The sequence below is a fragment of the Vombatus ursinus genome, unplaced genomic scaffold, assembly GCF_900497805.2.
Source record: "Vombatus ursinus unplaced genomic scaffold, bare-nosed wombat genome assembly UNPS02014863.1, whole genome shotgun sequence".
Taxonomy (NCBI): domain Eukaryota; kingdom Metazoa; phylum Chordata; class Mammalia; order Diprotodontia; family Vombatidae; genus Vombatus; species Vombatus ursinus.
Window position 1 is genome coordinate 6,286,313 of NW_020954641.1, and position 20,112 is coordinate 6,306,424.

The following is a 20,112-nucleotide window of genomic DNA, read 5'->3' on the forward strand; positions in this document are numbered from 1 at the left end:
GTTCCAACAGCCATGAAGGCAGCTGAAATTGGCTCTGTGGAGAGCCTAGAGGTTGGTCAGACATCAAAGATGTGAAGGTCATCCACTGCATCCCAGGCCATTGCCAGTAGTCTTGATGTTTGTCTTGCTACTGGATTTCAATGATTCTGGAAGGGAGAGTGAAGCTGATGAGCTTCTGCCTCACTTCAGTGATGCACTCACTGCAGTGAGTTTCTGCCTCACTTCAAACCAATCCATTTGCAAGTCAAGACATCACCCCATGATGTCAGTGGTCCTCATTGAAAATGAAAGATGAACAACATTATAGGAGTGCAATAAAGGTTTGCTTAGAGAAGATGGAGAAGAAGAAAATGGAGATGGAAAAGGAGGAAGAGAAGTGGACGGAGAAGAAAAGAGGAAAAGGGAAAAGAGAAGGAGGAAAAGGAAAATGAGAAGGAGAACAAGAGAAAGAAAAGAGTATACGAAGAATTCCACAGGAAATTGAAAGAGGAATTTGGTAGACCATGACAATCCCCACTGGATTAAGGTCAGCCCAGATGGCCAGGCCAAGTCTATTCTCACTGAAAGCGCTAGAAAAGCTTCAAGGTCCCAGAGGAGTCAGGAACTCAACCGAGTACTTCACTGCAAAGATATTTGGTTGATGGTTTTTCTAGGAGCTTGAAAGTTGTGCAAGTGGGTGAGTATCTCTTATTCATTTTATCCCCTTAAAGATGAGTGAAGAAACAGAATGCTTTGAACTTGAAGGAGCTCTGAAGACTGAAAAGAGAAAGAAGTCTTTATTCTGTTCCCAGCTTTATAGGTTCCGTAAAAAAACTACCACTTCAGTAATTGCTAAGACCAATAAAATTTGCTTTTCCTACACTGGCAAACATGACTAATGGTACATATATAAATCAACTCAGAGAGGTTTTAGAGGTAACACGCTGTCCTGTTTTCTTGCCTTTCCAGCAGGAAGAGTCTGGACCTCAAGCTCCCAACCCCCATCTAAAACCCTGTAAATTTGATGGTTACCCAACAAATGCTTTGGTTATTCCCAATAACCACATGTTCTCCTTCTCGTCAAGCAAAAGTGACCTACAGCTTCTCCTGGCACACGGCACAAAACTGTGGATTATAGGATTTGTATTTGGAAAGGACCTCAGAGATCACTGAGAGTGCAATCAAGATAATGTGTGTAAAAGTAATTTGTAAGCCTTAAAACTACATAAATGTGAACTCAGGACTTCTCATTCCACATCTAATGTGCTTTTCTTTTATACCAATCACATCAGTTTAGAAGAGTGGTGTCAAATGCTCTACCTGCAGCACTCTTGAGTACCTCTGGAACCAGATTCAGATATAAATTAAATTAAATTAAATTAAGAAATAATTAACAAAATAAAAATACAATAAAACATGGATAATATTACTTTTTTTAAGTTGTCAATATGCAACCCACTGGAATCCTTATGTACAGTTTTTAGTGGCCCCCCCATTCCTGTTTGAGTTTGACACCACTGGGGAGTATGAACTCTTGAACCTGGCATTTGAGGTTTTCCGCAGTCTGGCTCCAGCTTGCCTTTTCCAGTCTTATCTCACGCTACTCCCTTCCCCTACTCTTTGTGCCATTCAGACTGGACTCCTGTCCAGTTTCCATTCTCATCTTGCCCTTTTCTGCTCTCAGACTCTTGCTGATTCTATACCCTGTGCCTAGAATGGACTCCCCATCCTACCTCCATCTGTTGAAGCCATTCTTTCATTCAAGGTCCAGCTCAGATGCCTCTTCCCTCTGTGAAGCTCCCCTATCTGTTTCACTCTCCCTTAAACAGGATCTTTTTACTCTTAAATTTCTCATAACGTTTTACCCAAATTAATCCTTGGCATGATAGCTCTTCGTGTATCTGTCATTCCCCACATTAAATGCTCCTTGGGCCCAAATCCCATAAGCAACCTGAGCTTCAATTTCTTTCTTCATCAGTAAAATGAGGCTAATAGAGCACCTACCTCATAGCGTTAGTGTAAGCAAGTGAAGATAATGCGTGTAAAGGATTCTACAAACCCTAAAGTGCTATACAATGTTATTATCATTATCATTATTGTTGTTGTTGTTGTTGTTATTTCCACACTGTCAATTACTGACTGGAGGAAAATAGAGCAGAAATGAAATGACTCCTTTCCTCACTTTATTTTTGCGTTGTCAGGGCTGAACCCAGCAATATTTTCTTTTTTTCATTGAATCTATGACTTCATGGTTGTAAGAAATTCCTACCAATGCAGATTGGCACTTACTCTACAATTTATAGTCTTAGAGAGACATTGAAAGGTTAAGTGACTTGCCCAAGGTCACACAACCAATATGTGTCAGTACTTCGACCCTGTTCTTCCTTAATCTAAAGTCAGTCCTCCATTTATTAAGCTATACTGGACTTCTGCTTTCTGCCAGTTTAGGAGGTGTTCAATTAGATCTATTGAATTTTGTTGATGGGAATCACTTCATAATGCTCAGGCTTCCTCCAGGGCAGGGGTGGGGAGCCTGAGGCCACAGGTTCCCCACCCCTGCTCCAGGCAATGCTATATAAATTCCCATTAAAGCAGTGTTCTTCTCTTTGATCTGGGATCTCATTTGGTCATATTTACCCTTTAAGAATTTGGGGGGGGGGGTCCTCTCAGGTGTGCCCAACACTTTGTGCCCAACGGTGACTTCATGTACCCTCTAAACCCCAAAGGAGAGTTGGGCTCTAACGACTTTCATGAACTCCTTGGGGAATCTCAGTGGCCAACTCTGCCATTTCCATGATGTCTTTTGACTTCTGCCAAGTGAGCATTCAGTGGGATAACTTTCTCAACATCCATTTATATTTGGCTTGGAAATGATTGGGAAGCTTGGCTGCCAAAGAGTTCTTGGTACTTTCAGCCCTAATGCATGCTAAATAGGTCACCTCTTGGCTTTCCCCTGACTTCTAGCAAGGAAAACCTTCCAGCCCTTCAGATAGGGGTGCTTTAGAATTCATTACTGAGAGGCATGTTGGAATTCTTCTCCCTGAGTCATGCCATGAGCCGGCAGTGCTTTTTATAGCATCTCATGTTTGCACTTGTTGCAAATGATCCCATTTCTATATTCTGTTTCAGGTCATCCAAAATGACATTTGAGACCTACTTCCCAGGAAGGGACAAGTTCACAGGAGAGAGAAATCAAGTTGAATGGCATTTGTGTAAACACATTTAGAGGTTGGAATCAGACTCTAATTACTATCTGTGGGCCTTTCAGATGGGCCTGTGGGTCAGAGTCAATGATTACCATAAAAAGTGTAAGAGAAATAGCCCAAGATGGGGCAAAAGGGGGAAGAGATGGAGGAGGGTGAGAGGTTATTCTAAGATGTCAACAGAAATCCCACGCTTCCAGAACAGGCTTGGCACTGAATAGCACAGCATCATTGAATGTCATAGCTGGGAGGGTCTTCAGAGATCATCTGCTCAATCTGTACCTGAACAGGCCTCCCATCTACTATATCCTTGGAAAGTACTTATCCTAAATCTGCTGGGAGATCTCCAGTGAAGGGGAACCTCTATCAATGTTCCTGGGACAGGGTAGTCCTCTGAATGACACTCGAATTGTTAAGAAAGTTTTTTGTTTGTTTGTTTGCATTATGTGAAGCTAAAATCAGCCTCTGAAACTTCATCACAATGCTCCTAGCTCTTCCCTCAAGGACCAGGGTGAACAGATCTAGTTCTTTTTCCTTGTGATAAACACTCCTTCAAACATCTGAAGCCAGCCATCTAGTCCCCTTCAAGTCTTTCCTTCTCTGAGATGCTCACAGTTCCTTTCATCACTCCTCATTTGTCATGATCTACAGATCCTTCACCATCCTAATCCCGTCATTTTGCAGGTACTTTAGCTATTCAACATCTATCCTAAAATCTGGAACCTGGAATTAAACACAATGCTCCAAATGTGAGCTGATTCTGAAGGAAAGGCTGCAGTTATGTATTAGCCCATCAATACTGTGTCTTGGGGGTCGGGTAGGGGTGATTGTCTGGTCTAGACCAATGATTTCATCAGCTTTGGAACTCCTAGAATGGAAATTCCCTCCTCTGGTTCATATCAACAACTCTATATATATATCTATAACATATATAGTCTTAAAGAATTACTTGGCTGAAGTCAGCAGGACCTGAGTTCAAATCTGGCCTCAGACCAAACACTTGACATTTACTAGCTGTGTGACCCTGGGCAAGTCACTTAACCCCAATTGTCTTAAAAAAAAATAATTACCTTACCTGGAGACTCTGAGAGATGAAATGATTTGCCGAGGTCATACCGCTGGCATGTGTCAGAGACAGGGAAGGCCATCTCCAGTCATCTTGATCTATATCTTGCCACTGAACCCAGAAAAGAAAGTAAGACTGGTGACTTTGCACAGCCCTTCCTCACTTATAACCAAATTCACTTGCATGTCATGGCATCATCTTACTGATATAATGGTCCTCTTTGAGAATGAAGGACAAATAATAACAACAGTCAGAGATAGGACTCAAGCCCAGGCAGGTCTCCCTGACACAAGACTAGCTCTCTATCCATGATATACCCCTCATTCATATTATATATGTCTATGTATATATATATATATACACACACACACACACACATACACATAAGTATATACATAACATATTCACAGGCCCTGAGAAGCAAGTAATATCACTTAAGAGGCAGTCTGGTGTAGTAGTTAGAGCCTGGGACTTAAAGTCAAGAAGATATGAGTTCAAACTCTGCTTCAGATACCCACTAGTTTTGTGACCCTTGGCAATCTCTTAGAGCCTCAGTTTTTCTCCTCTGTAAAATGAAGTTGCCAATAGCACCTCCCTCACATGGTTGCTATGGGCATCAAAGGAAGTATAATGTATGAGAGGCATGTTATAAGCCCTAAAGTGATATAAAAATGGCAGCTGCTATTATTATTCCCACCCTGCCAATTATTGACTGGGTGAGAATAGGGTAGGGGTGCACCCCCTTGCCCCATTTTAGAAATGCTGTATAAAACACATGATAATATTGAGGGAAATCATGTGCATTTTCTAATAGTCATAACAAACATTTGTATATAGCATTTTAAATTTTGTAAACTACTTTACAAATATTATTTTATTTGAGCCTCACAACTCTGTGAGGTAGCTACTACAGGATTTTTTTGTTGTTGAGTTGTTTTTCAGTCATATTCCACTCTTTGTGACCCCATTTGGGGTTTTCTTAGAATAGATACTGAAGTGTTTTGCCATTTCCTTCTCTAGCTCATTTTATAGATGAGGAAACTAAGGCAAACAGGTTTAAGTGACTTGCCCAGGATCAAATAAATAGTGTCTAAGGCCATTTGTGAGATCAGAAACATGAGTCTTCCTGACTTCAGGCCAAGCACCCTATCCACTGTGTCACCTGCCTGTCCTACTACAAGCCTAGGGTCTCTCTTTTACTGATAAGGACTCAGAGAGGTCAAGTTACTGGCCCAAGGTCACATAGCTAGGAGGTGTCAGAGGTGGTGTATGAACTTAGGTCTTCCTGACGCTAAGCCCTATGGGTTGGTGCCTTTTCTCTTCAATCTAAAAATATTCTATGCTGTCTCAAGGACTTTACCTTATTTTAGAGGTCTATCACCTTGGCCTGCTGAACATACAATAGTATCAGGAGAAAGCAGTTTTTAAAATCTTAAAGAGCAATGCCACCAAAGCCAAATTCCAGTTCCTCCTCAGATGTGGAGGAAAACGAAGGCAGCTTGATCATCTTCCTGGAAGGTAATCAAAATGGAAAGATGCATTGGAACATAAGATTCAGACCTGGAAGGAACTTCATAGACCATCTAGGCTTATCTTCTTATTGTACAGAGGAGGAAACTGAGCCCAGAGGAAGGAAATGATTCACCCAAGGCTATACAGGAAACAAGCAATCCAGCAAGAAAATGGCAGACTAGTGGAATAGAATAAGTACATAATACACAGTAGTAAATGACTATGGTATTCTAGTGTTTGATAAACACAAAGATCCAAGCTTTTGGGACAAGAACTCATTATTTGATAAAAATTACAGGGAAAACCAGAAAGCAGTTTGGCAGAAACTAAGTAGAGAACAACATCTCACACTATACCAAGAGAAGGTCAAAATAAATATATGATTTAGACATAAAGGATGATATCATAAGTAAATTAGGGGAGCATGGAAAATTTTGCCTGTCAGATCTACAGATGAGGGAAGAATTTATGAGCAAACAAGAGGTAGAGAGGATCACGGGATGTAAAATGGACAATTTTGATTACATTAAAGTAAAAAGGTTTTGCACAAACAAAACCAATGCAGCCAAGATTAGAAGGAAAGGAGGAAACTGGGGGGGAAATTACAGTAACCTTCTCTGATCAAGGCCTTGTTTCTCAAATACATAGAGAATTGAATCAAATTTATAAAAATAAGAACCATTCTACAATTGCTAAATGATCAATGGATATGCACAACTTCTTAATAATCAGAGATGCTAAAGTGTGACTGCCTCATTCCAAGAATTCCTTGTCCCTGGAGGTCCTTAAGCAGAAGCTAAATGACCATTTGTCAGGATAGTATAGAGGACCCAGGTTAGACTAGATGCATTGCCTCTAAGACCTCTACCAATTCTAAGATGCTGTGATTCTGTGAAATATATGTTTTTGCACAGGAATTTATTCTACCAAGGTAGCTGGATTAACAACCATAGGCTCACAAGAGAACATAGAGCCATCAGGAACTTAGAGATCATCTAGGGTAACACCCTAAACAAGGTCCTGACAGAGTCACAATAATATAGCAGCACAAGGATTCAAAGCGACATGTTCCCAATCCGTTGCCTTCTTTTTTTCCACTACAAACTGGAAGGTGAGTGAAATGCTCTGGGTTGCTTTCACACCAGAGGTTTAAATGATACCTTGATCCTAACACTAACACGATCTATGAATAATTTGCTAATCCCCTGAAACCAATTTATCACAGATTTAATCATGTCACTCCCCTACTCAGGAAATTTAATTAGTTCCCTTTTGCTGAAGATTTCTTTTGCTAAGATAAAAGACAAATGCCACTGTTGGCATTTAAAACCCTTCACATTCTAATGCCATATTATCTCTCCAGATTTACCTTGCATTATTCTCTCACACATACTATGCTTTTGCCAAGCTGGTTTAATTAGCTTTTTCTCATAAAGGACAATCACTCTTTTTCTTCTGGGCCTTTGCATAGGCTGCCCTTCCCTATCTCCCCACCTCCTTGCCCTCCTCCAACCATGCCTAGATGCAGGCTTCCACCTCTGCAGTGGCACAGAGGAAACAGCACTGGCCTTGGAATCAAAGAATTTGGGTTCAAATTCTGCCTCTGTCCCTTATGATGTGGGCCTCAGTTTCCTTATCTGTAAAATTTGGAGGTTCCACTACACGGCTTCTAAGATCCCTTCTGGCTCTAAATCTGTGATCCTTTTCCTCCTCCAGTATTCAAGTCAAGTATTACCTCCTTGTTGAGGCCTTTTGTGATACCTCCAATTGTGTGTCCCTGTTCCCATCTCCACTGAAATTACTTTGCATTTATTTTATATACATTTGATGTTGACATCTGTGTACATCTTCTTTTTCTCTAGTAGAATGTAAGTGTCTTCAGGGCAGACCATCTTACCTTTTTTTTGTCTCAGTATCCCCAGAACTGAATATAGTGTGTGGCACAAAGTAGAGGCTTAATAAATGTTTGTCAAATGAATGAACTCATATATAGATTTTTTTCAACAAGTTCTGAACCAAGTCAAAGCCTTTTCAAAAAGAGCACCTAGTGAATTAGTTTGAATTCAAACCAAACCCATGTACTTTCCCAAACTATTGAACTGGAACATCAAAATATTCTCTGAATCAAAGCTGACCCAACCAAACTCTAATTTGGCTCAAATCCCAGTTCTACGGTGAAAATAACATGAGGCTTTGTCTTGCATGTCCTCCTTTATTCCACAAAGTATAATTCTGTTTAGAGTTGGCCAAAAAATGAGGGTCAGGGTACATTTTCTGGGGTTATCCATTGGATGTTGCCGTCAGTCCCTAGAAAGCAAGGAACAGAGAGTTGGAACCAAGTCTGAGTCAGGACTGAATTTCTAATCTATTTCTCTCCACTGTTTATTCCATCATAATAACTGACCTTTGTACAGTATTCTACAAATGTCATCTCACTGAAGGCTCAGAAAGAATCCTGTGTCATGGATACTACATGCATTGTGATGTCTATTTTACAAACGAATACATTGACACTCAGAGGTCATTGAAATAACTTGTCTCTGGTTACAAGACACTTAAGTTTCCAAGATGGCAAACACAGGACTCATTGATTCCAACCCTCTGCCCAATGTGACATGAACATTTTATAACCACTAGGCTTTCTCCTCCTAGTATACAAGAAGCAATAATTTTTTTCCCTTTTGCTCCATTTTCTGCTCCTTTAAGCTATCTTTCTCCTTTCCGTGATGGGAGAAGAAGATACTCTCCACTCCTTTCCCCTTAAAGGATGTGAGAGATAACTTGCCCTTTATGTCTGAAGAAAACAAGAGGGAAAGAATTTGGAAACTCCCTGAAAAATATCCAAAGGCATGTTTTTCTCCATCCAAACAAGGCAATCACAGTTTTGCTAGCTGAGAAACCTTAAATCTCTATCACTTATCAATTCAGTTACCCAGTTATTCTAACCACCCAGTTGCTTTATAATCCACATTTTTCTGAAGCTAAATGCTTCTTAAAATTTCATTTAAAAAAACTAAAGAGTATGATTAGAAGGTACTAAAAACAGAGCCAGTTCTTAGAAATGCCCCAGGTCTCAGTGATTCATGGCATGTCTTTTGAGAACCAAAGAAGCCATATTAATTATAATTTTCGAGAGGCAGTGCGGTGCAATGAACAGAAAGCAGGTCTCAAGTTCCACCTCTGACGTTACTGACTATGTGACTCTGGGCCAGTCATTTAATCTCACAGTGCTTCAGGCAGCTTTTTAAAACTATTAATTTCAGAGAAGGTACCTCTCTGCATGAGAAGCAAGGGAGAAATTTACTAATCCAATAGTTCCCTCCTGTTGCCTATGAATCATAATTCAATTTATATAATTATTTAATGATTTTGTCCTGCTTGAAAACATTATCACATGTTTGTTTCTAACAACACTTAGAGATAAACCAGGCAAGTGTTATAATTCCCATTTTATAGAGGACAAAACTGAGGGTCAGAGTAGTTGAGCTGAGGTCATTCAGCTCCTAAGTGGCAAAGCCGGGAATCAACCCCAGCTATACTGGCCTGGAGTCCAATCTGCTTTTCATTATACCTTGCTGCCTTGTCTGTTTGTTCGTGTGTTTTCATGACGCATCCTATTTAATTTACTTTTCAGCATGATTGACCTGACCAAAGGGGTCTCTGTATTGTTTCAGAATAAACGGATACACCTATTGCTAACTGTAGCTATTTGGAGAAAGAAGAATGGTCTGAATCTGTGATTTCATGGGTGCAGGCATTTTCCAGGGTGGAAACTACCTTTGTCAACGCAGAGCAGCAAGTAATCTGTAACTTACAGTCTTTTTTTTTTTTTTAACCTTAGAGAGGTGTCTAGGGGTAGTGGAAGGTTAAAAGTCTCAGTGCCACAAAGCCAGAAGAACACAAGTCCATGACAGGACACAACCCAGGTCCTGCTGACTCCAAGCCCACCTTTGTATCCACTATGCCGTGGAGGTATATGGATAGATAGCCAAGAGAGAAATAACTATTAATGATTTGAGGAGATCCAGAGTTGCCCTTGATTTTAAAATCTTGATTTTAAAAGTTCAGTCTTTTGAAGAACATTACTGATAATGAAATTGGACTAACTTTCTGTTCAGGCCCCACCCAGGTGGGGAAGCCATTGTGCTCTTCTCAGGTTTGGGTGGCGATAAAATCTTTGGATATATTGCCCAAGGCTGGGATGTAACTTAGAAGTAAATGACATAATCAAAGTTCATTGAATAGGTTCAGCCCCTCATTGTAATATTCATTCTTTCATTAACAGTCCAATCAGAGTTGATTGCCACACTTAAGACTACCCCTCTTCTAATAGGCGTATAAGCCATCGGCCCACTGCCATGATTATCTTTGATCTAAGAGAGAGATGGCCAAATGACCATCCTTTTATTATTAAACATGCTAGCATTATTAATAAAATTATTAAATTACCCAGAAATTATGTCTCTTGAACTTTTTTAAACATCACAATCAATATGATACAACAAAATGCAATAAAGAAAAGGACTATGACAAGCCCTCTAGTCTAACCCCCTCATCGTTCAGATGATAAAATGTAAGCCCATGGATAGTTATGGCTAGCGAAGGCCAAGCCAACTTGACGGGATATTGGAGGTGAGGGTGGAAGGGGAAGGGGATGGCAGGATAACCTCTATTGGCCCTTTTAGCGCTCGCATTCTATGAGAATGTAGGTGTATGAGTGCACGTTCTCACATGAGAGCATTCAAACCTGTGCAGTTGCCTCTGAGTGGTTTCAACTTGTCAGAAATAGTAAGAATTGAATTTCATGAAGTTATTGATTTTCCCTTGAAAGGACCATGAAGCTGTTCCTCGAACCTTTGCATTCAAATTCATGGCTAGGAAAACACAATGTGAGAGAATCCTAAATGCTCACATTTTCAACCTTGTCTCTCTGGCTCAGTCAATCCCTTCATAAAGGCCTTATTTGAATGGGGGGTATGATGGGAAATGCTGTGCTGTTGGTCATATTGAGTTAAACAGATGGTTCTGGGCACCTGCTTTACTCCCTGGCGCAAAAGAAGCCAATAAATGACTTCTCCCAAAACATGAAGTCTTACAAAAGTAAGAAGGCTATATATAATGTATCCTGCTCTTCATGCCCATGTCCCTAACTCCTATGTGCGACCACATTATTAGAATCCAGGCAAGGCTGATGGGCAGCTCCAAACCTAACCATCAAGTTAGTTTGAAGAGTAACCATTGGAACTCAGACCAGCACAGCAGTAGCAGAGAGTCTATAAACAACCAAAAGAAAAGCAGTTTGGTTATCAAAACATGTTGATAATGGTTTTGTCTGAAGTGAAAAGGACACTGGGCTTAGAGTGAGAAAAATCTGGGTTATTCCCAGCAGTAACTCTCATTTCAATAGTACTTTGAGGCTTAAAAAGTACTCTCCTCACAACAGTCTAATCCATGTGGAAACTGAGGTTCAGAACATGAAGTCACTTCCCTAGAGTCACACAGAAGGGACTTGAATCAAAGTCTCTTGTACTCACATCATTATCCAATATTTCCGATCACCAGAATCAGACTTGGACAGAGTCATAGCAAGGAACTTAGGTGCCTTGGGCAAATTCAATTGAGGGGCAAGTAGCAGAAGGGCAGGACCCTCAGGTTGGAGGAGTGACTGGCAAGGAGTGAGGGTTGAAACATGGGGCATGGGGAGCCAAGAGAGAATTCTGATGTATAGAGATGAAGGACAGAGGACCAGCCCAAGAGAAAACATGGCTCCTGGTATGTTGTTACCCTGGAGTAAAGACCCAGTCAGTGTTCTCCTGACAACTCTGCTACACAGAGAATGTCTTTGACCCATGGCTACACCAGTATATACCGGTGTCTCACTGTTCAAAGGATTATTGTGAGCTCAATTAAGAGGACAGCTACAAAGTACTTTATAACTATAAACATTATACACATAAAAATAATGTTATAATATAATATATAATATAATAACATACATAGGTACAATATTAAGACTATAACATAATAATGTATTATATAAGATCATAATATATAACATAATAATATAATAGATAATATTATAATATAATGATAATAATATATAGTAAACTTCCCCTGTCCAGTGCAGACACCAACGCCTCCCTACCTTAGTGAACAATTTTTATAAGCAGTTATGGATAAAAAAAATGTATGTCTCCCCACCCTCTCACCTGCCACCCCAGTTGTCTCCCAACTTGGCTCCACTCATCCTTGGATGAAAGAGAACAGTCCCATATCATAGATGTACTCAAAGCCTTCCTAGCCTGGGAGGACCTCCCAGAGATATTACTTTGTTGATATATAACCCTGGGATCACTTCCACGACACAGTAAGACGTTAGAAAGTAATTTCAGCGAAGGAAACAGACCTGAACTCATGTGACAGAGGATGTTCATGATGGTAACTCACTTGTCCATAGAATTTCAAATCACTTTCTTCACAATAACCTCGAGCTGACTGCTGGTGGAAACTGTGAGCTGGGTGGTGCAATGGATAAGGTGCTGGACTTAAAGCAAGGAAGAGCTGGGTTCAAATCCCGCCTCACTTATTTATTAGCTGTGTGACTATGGGCAAGTCTCTTAACCTCTCTGGGTCTCCATTTCGTCCTTTGTAAAATGCAAATGCCAATTATAGCAGCTACTCTCAGGGTTGTTGTGAGGATCAACTGAGACAGCGTGGGAAAAGTGCTTTGCAAACTTTAAAGTGCTACATAAATATTATTAATATTACGCATCTCTTGGATGTATATATTTTGTTTGTTGTTTTCCTAAGAGAGTCATTCTGGAGGAAACTCAAAGTGTGTGTATGTGTATGGTTATGGGGAGGAAGAGGAGGGGGGTGAGGTGTCTTCATGTTTCCTGGGCTTTGCCCCAGGGCATTGACATGGGGAGAGGCTTTGAGTGAGGGGGTATCTAGGTGGAGGCTTTTTTGGGTGGGAGTCTGCTTCCCGTAAGGTGTATCATGGTGTTCACCCATCCATAGATCTTACTTCCTGGTCCTCTGCAAGTGAACAGCACAGATGCCCTTGTTTGCCAACCCAGGGCGCCATAACCTTGGACCTTTCTCCTAGGGACTACTTTGGACTGTGCCTGAAGATAACAACCATTATAAATTGTTGTTTGTTGAATCGGTGTAATTTTATATTGGGGGGTGTGTGTGTGTGTGTGTGTGAGATAGTCGTCTCAAGGTTCACCATGTGTGTCAAGGGTGACACCTTTCAAACACACATTTCAAATTCTGTGATTATCTAAAAAGGATCTGCTTGGAACTTTTAATGCGGCATTTGAAAGGACATTGAGAACTCAGACTCTGTTTAAATTCTATGGTGTGAGACATTTGAGGGAATAGTATGAGACCCTCTTCCAGAGCCCAGAGACTTTTCCAGAACTGGGAACGTGGAAAAATGTAACTTTGTTGCAGAGATGGGGAGGAGAGGTGGTAGGGGGTCCCACATAAGTTTAAAAAGACAGAGCATTTCTGTAGCTCTCACTCAGTGACTGTGAATTGGCACTCTCTCTCTCACGGTCCTCCTCACCCCAGCCCCTTTCTCTAGGGCTTGTAGTCAGATATATATAAGGAGCTGCATAGGTCTGAGGCCCCAGATATACTCCCTGACTCTGGCAGAAATGGTGACTGTTTACAAAAGGCAGAGAAAGTAGATGTTCTGGCCTAGAAGTATCTCTGGCTACTTCTTTTGCCCTTTGTCTCTTTCCTTAAACATAGGTGAATAATCCTGAACTGAACATGACTAGACTTGGCAGTAACCTTGTGAGTAAGAGATGTCAGGAGCTCTTGGGTCTCTCAGTCGGGGCTGACTGGAAACAGAATTTCTTGCAACAGAGAGGATACCCTCTGAAAAGAAGAACACAAGTTCTTAACTGGCTGGCCAGAACCTCCTGGAGCTGTCTTAACCTTACAGTTAATCCCCTTACAGTTTTTCTTGACCTTCTAAGCATGGTGGACCAACCAGGGACAGTGATATCTCCTATGGCACCAGCATGGAGTAGTGCAATCCTGATATGAAGACATAGCACCCAACCTAGCATAACAATATACCACCCATCCTAGAAACAGGTCTTTTGCTTCAATAGCAGCAAAGTAGCAGTGTCTGACTTAGAAGGAAATGGCAGTGTTCAGACCCAAACAGAGAGGGTCAAACACAATGAGCCGCTCTTGGTTCCAACACAGTAAGCAGCAGAGCAAGCGATAGTATGACCCTCAGAGGCAGGTGGAGTGCACCCAGTACCCCAGAGGTACTGGCCCAGTGAGTTAACCCTAACAGAGGCAACAGCAAACATATACCTAGTGAAGCCCTGTGCTTACTATAATCTGGAACTGATAAGCTCCCATCGCATTGCCAACCAGTCAACAAAATGAATTGCTAGTTACTACATAAAAGATTTATTACTCTATCCACTGTGACACCCAGCTGTCCTGGCAGAATGGGCAGATGGCAACAATTTGTTCCAACAGCCTTGAAGGTGACTGAAGCAGGCGCTTCAGACCTAAGGTGGCACACCAGCTTAGTCAGACCCGGCTCACTACAACTGTCTTTCATCCTATTGAACTACACCTCTTATGCAAAATGAATTTGCCCCAGAAGTAGTTATAAGTCTGAGAGACAAAAGACTTGTGTTCAAGTTTCCACTCTGCTATTTACTAGTTTCTGGGACCTTGGGCAATTCAATTAAATAAACATTTATTTTTCCTTCTTACTCTTCTCCACATACCACTAAACAATAAAAAGAAAAAGAAAACTCCCGTATCAAATATGCAAAGTGAAGCAAAACAAATTCTCACATTGGCCATGTCCAGAAATACATGTCCCATTCTGCATTTTGAGTCTGTCATCCCTCTGTTGGGAAGTTGGTAGCGTGGTTCATCTTAAGTCCTTTGTAATGTTAATTTGCCATTACATTGAACAAACTTCTAAAGATTTTTAAGTTGTTTTTATTTATAATGTTTCAATACACATTTATTAAGTGTCTACTGTGTGAGGGGCCTTCCAGGGCATAAAGACAAAAAGCAAAGGGCCCCTGCCTGGAAGGACTTCACATTATACTGGAGGGATTCAACACGTACACAGATAAATAAAGTAAAAACAAGGTAAATATAAAGTAATTTCAGGAATAGGAGAACCAGACTATCTAGGGAGTCTGGAAAGGTCTTTTGTAAAAAGTGGAAGCCGGGGGCAGCTAGGTGGCTCAGTGGATAGAGCACCGGCCCTGGAGTCAGGAGGACCTGAGTTCATATCTGGCCTCAGACACATAACACTTACTAGCTGTGTGAACCTGGGCAAGTCACTTAACCCCATTGCCTAGGGCCCCCCCCCAAAAAAAGAAAAAAACAACACCAAAAAGTGGAAGCTGCTTTCCTCACTCTGGTTTTCATTTTCTTCATCTGTAACAGCCAAAGTCCTTTTTAGCTCTATCACCTTGGGATCTTAAGACATATTAGCCATCCCTCTGTACTGAGAGCAAGATGGGTAGCCAGGGTTCTGGAGGAGAGTAGAGAATGATGCTGAACATCAAGGTGAGAGGTTTCCAAAGGAGAACCTCAAGCGGACTGCCATTTTGCTTCTGGTCCTCTTGGTCTCACACTGTGTATATCACCTCCTTTTCTATATCTTGTTAAATTTATTGGAAGAATCTGCAACTTCATCAACATAGATCGTTTTCCTGCTGGCCTAGGTATCAACCCTGCCAGGCTTTAGTAGCAATGATGATAATGGTCATCCTAAGTGTAATCGTGATAAGTATGGTTTCTTATGAGATGGAGGATTCCATTTTCAACACTAAAGTTAAGTAGAGGATGTAGGGAGTTTGCCCCCACCTATATAAAAGGTTAGAAAGCTGTCCTGACTGTAACAACTCCTCCCTATCTTACTATAGACTCCTCTAAGCTTGGTTTAGAGTTTTTTAAATGTTAAGAGAATAATCTGCATCTATTTATCTTATTTTAATCTATTGATGTCTTTTGTTTTCGGAATATACTCATTTCCCATCCTCTACTTCATGAGGTATCTCTTCTAACAAAGATTTTAAGCGAAGAAGAAAAAAAAGGAATTCAGCAAAACAAAACCAACATATTGAGTTTAAAGGTATATGCAATACTCCACACCCATATTCCCTTACCTCTGTAATGGAGAGAGAGAAATTTTTTTAATGCTTTTCTGAGACCGAGTTTGGTCTTTACATGTTCAATTGGGTAGAATTATTTTTTTGTCATTGTCCTTTGCATTTACACTGTTGTAGTTTCCACCATGTTGTTTTTTGATTCTATTTACTTTACATCATCCTATTATATCTTCCCATGTTTCTCTGTGTTTATCATATTCTTATGGCACAGTAATATTCCATTACATGTATGTACCACAATGTACTTAGCAATTCCCCAGTGGATGAGCATCCACTTCATTTCCAGTTCTTTGCTACTACAAAAAATGGTGTGTGTATTCATGTAATGGGGTAGGCTAGTCTTTGAAACATGCACGGCTATTCTTTGCCTGGTTTCAGTTCAAGTGACCAGGTAAACACTTGGAGGGATGGTTCCTAATCATGATGATTCAGTCATTGGTACTCCAAGATAAAGAAGTCTTCTAATTGGCTGTAGAGCCAAAAAAACTAATGGTTCAGGTCGCTGAACCAGATCTAAGAGTGTATCCTAAAGGGGGGACCTGCTCCCTCATCATTCTCTTTCCTTTGTGGTTGGGAATAAGGCAGAACTACTCTGAGCTGATTCTAAGAGTCAGGTTGAGTGTGCAGGCAGGGGAAGGTTAAGGGGGAGTAGTCAGCCCAACTTCTCATCCAGCCGTGACTGCGATGAGTACAAAGACATTTCTATCTCTTTGTGTTTGTTTTTTCCTGACCTTAGACAAATAAGTATTCTGACATGGAGGTACCCAGGCTACCTTGTGAGTTCAGGAGATCCTAACAGTACCTCTGGCATCTAGAGCTAAATGGTAACTAAGAAGTCTACTGAAGTATCAGTGAGTGATGGCAACATCTGCAAAGGGAAGAGAAAATTACTTAGGACCACGGAAAGAGCAGAGATAGCTACAAGAATGAAGACAGTTTCAGGAACCAGGAATAGTTATGACCAATTATATACTCGCCAAAGGCACAGATACTCAGGGCCCAGCTGGGATGCCCAACCAGCAGGGAGCTAGCCTGAAGGGGAATTTCAGAGGGAAACTATGAAAGTAGAGAAGTGTTCCCAGTGCTAGTAATTACAAAGTACCCCTAGAGCCCACACGCTCTCTCATATGCACGCCTCATTTGTACTTTCAAGCTCGAGCCAAATTTCCCTAGTAAACTTAATGTATGCAACAGGTCAGTATAGACAGAAGAAAGGATGTTTTATACCAACCGTCCTTACTATAATTTTTCAGTAAATCCCTTTTTCTAAAAGATAATGGAGTCACCTGATTGATTGTTCATGGGAAGCACATCGATGAGACTTCAAGCACTACAGCACTAGAAAACCAACCCTTCGGTGTTACCTGTAGAACCCTGAGAGGGAAAAGTAGTTGACCTCCCTTTGGGGCCCCAACCTATGACCAAGAGTTGGAGGAATGAACCCAGAGGGGACACTGTTCTTGTGCACATTATTTCATAAATTTTAACAGCTTTACCTTGTACTTTGCGCCCAAACTGAATTCCACAGAAAAATCTCCTGATATAGGCTGTCTCTCATTTCCTCTGAAGATTTTTATCTCCGTCTCAATTTTCTGCAACTCACTAGGAAAACATGCTCATATTAAGTACCTTCACAACTAGAAATAGAAAAATAATAGATTATAGTATTAAGACCTCCCAAATAGTTACTCACTGCTCAGGTAAAACAACCAGCCATTTCCTTGATGCCTACTGCACTGTGAATATGGATTCAATTCCCTCATTTCCTCTATCCAAAAGAGGTACCACTGTAACACAGCAAATTGATAATTAATAACAATAATTAATATTGAGATAGCACTTAGCATGTGTCAGGCATTGTACTAAGTGCTTTACAAATATCATTCTCATTTGATCCTCACAATAGCCCTGGAAGGGAGGTGTTATTATTATTCTCATTTTACAGATGAGGAAACTGAGGCAGACAGAGTTTGAAGATCTACCCAGAGTAATACAGCTAATAAGCCTCTAAGACCAGATTTGAACCCAGTTCTTTGTGGCTCCAGGCCTGATGCTCTATCCTCTGCCCTACCTAGTTGAATACAGTCTATGGTACTCGTCTCTTCCTCTTCTCCCATGTCTTCAATAGGTAATATCTACCAAAGCTCTATTGTGGTCACAGTCAACATATGAGGGAGGGAGGAGTAATTATCTAATAGTTGTTGGCCAAGAGTCTAACACCCATGCTCCCCACAACCCCTGAGAGCAAAGAAGGTATGATGCAGACTTGCTTCAGTGATTTAACTTTGTCTCCCGGTGGATTGATTAAGGTCGCAGTTGTAGGCCCTTTGGGCCAGAAGAAAATTTGAAAAGTGATGTTTTTTAGGACTCTGACACCCTAAAGACCTCTGAGAGCTTACTTGCTAATTGCTTTTAATTTCTTTGCCTGAGGCTTTTATCTGCTTTTATCTTCCTATGAAGTGCTTTTTAAATGCCTTGGGAACTACTTTTACCTAAAAGAACTGGAATGATTTCAGTAAAAAGGATTGTTTATTCAAACCCTCAGGCTCTGAGTGATCCATCAAACCAGAAATGGGGACTGACTGGGATACTCAGCAGCATACCCCTCAGCATCTGGGCCTGGACTCCCACAAATTCATGTTGCAGGTATTCCATCCCTACTTATTCTCCGTCTTGTTTCAAGGAAAGTTCTCTCTAACCTTCCAAGCTGCTAGAGGATTGAGGAATCTGCTTCTTTTTTTGGGGGGGGGCAATTGGGGTTAAGTGACTTGCCCAGGGTCACACAGCTAGTAAGTGTCAAGTGTTTGCTCTGAGGCCGGATTTGAACTCAGGTCCTCCTGACTTCAGGGCCAGTGCTCTATCCGCTATGCCACCTAGTTGCCCCAAGGAATCTGCTTCTGAAAAAGGTTATCTCTACCCCCCCAATAATTATTGTTGAATATGAATCAACAATAATAATTTATTAACCACCTACTATGTGCTATTGTGCTAAATGCTGAGGAGGCAAAAGACAGTGTCTGCCCTCACGGAGCTTACAATCTAAGGAGGGAGACTACATACAAATAAATAAATGCAAAACAGGCTATATATAGGAAATAATTAATAAAAGGAAGAAGGGTTAGAGAAGGCTTCCTATAGGTGGGATTTTATTTGGGACTTAAAAGAAGTCAAAGAGGTCAGTAGTCAGAGCAGAGGAGCATGAGCTCCAGGCATGGGGGACAGCCAGAAAGAATGCCTAGACCTGAATGATGGAGTGTCTTGTTCATGGAACAGCAAAGAGTCCAGTGTCACTGGATTGTGAAGGTATGCTTACAGAAAGGGACAAAAAGAAGCAAAAGATAGTCCCTGCCCTCAAAGAGCTTACAATCTAATGGTGGAGACAACATGAAAATAAATATATTCTAAGCAAGATATGTATGTACAGGAATGAATAGGAAACAACATAAGGAAGGCACCAGAATTAAGAGGAGTTGGGTAAGGTTTCCTGTAAAAGATGGAATTTTAATTTTGGCTTAAAGGAAATCAGGGAGGTCATTAGGTAGAGCAAAGGAGAGAGAACATTCCAGACATAGGAGACAGCCAGAGAAAACACTTGGTGCTGAGAAATACAATGTCTTGTTCATGGAAAAAGAGGCCAGTGTCACTAGATTGAAGAGTATGTGTCAGGGAGTAAGGTATGAAAAGACTGGAAAGGTGGGATGGGTCTAGGTTACAAAGGGCTTTGAATGACAAATAGAGCATTTTTTTTGTTTAAATTTTTTTTTTCAAATTTATTTATTTATTTATTTTTAGTTTTCAACATTCACTTTTATAAGATTTTGAGTTCTAAAATTTTCCCCCTCTCTCCTGTCCCTCCCCCCCAAGACAGCACGCAATCTGATATAGGCTATACATGTACAATCACATTAAACATATTTTTTTGGTCATGTTGTGAAAGAAGAATCAGAACAAAAGAGAAAAACCAAGAGAAAGAAAAAAAGAGAGAGAAAACTCTGTAGTTCTTTCTCTGGATGTAGATAGTATTTTCCTTTATAAGTCTTTCAAAATTGTCTTAGATCATTGTATTGCTGAGAAGAGCTAAGTCTATCAAAGTCAGTCATCACACAATGTTACTGTTGCTGTGTATAATGTTCTCCTGGCTCTGCTCACTTCACTCAGCATCAGTTTATGTAAGTTT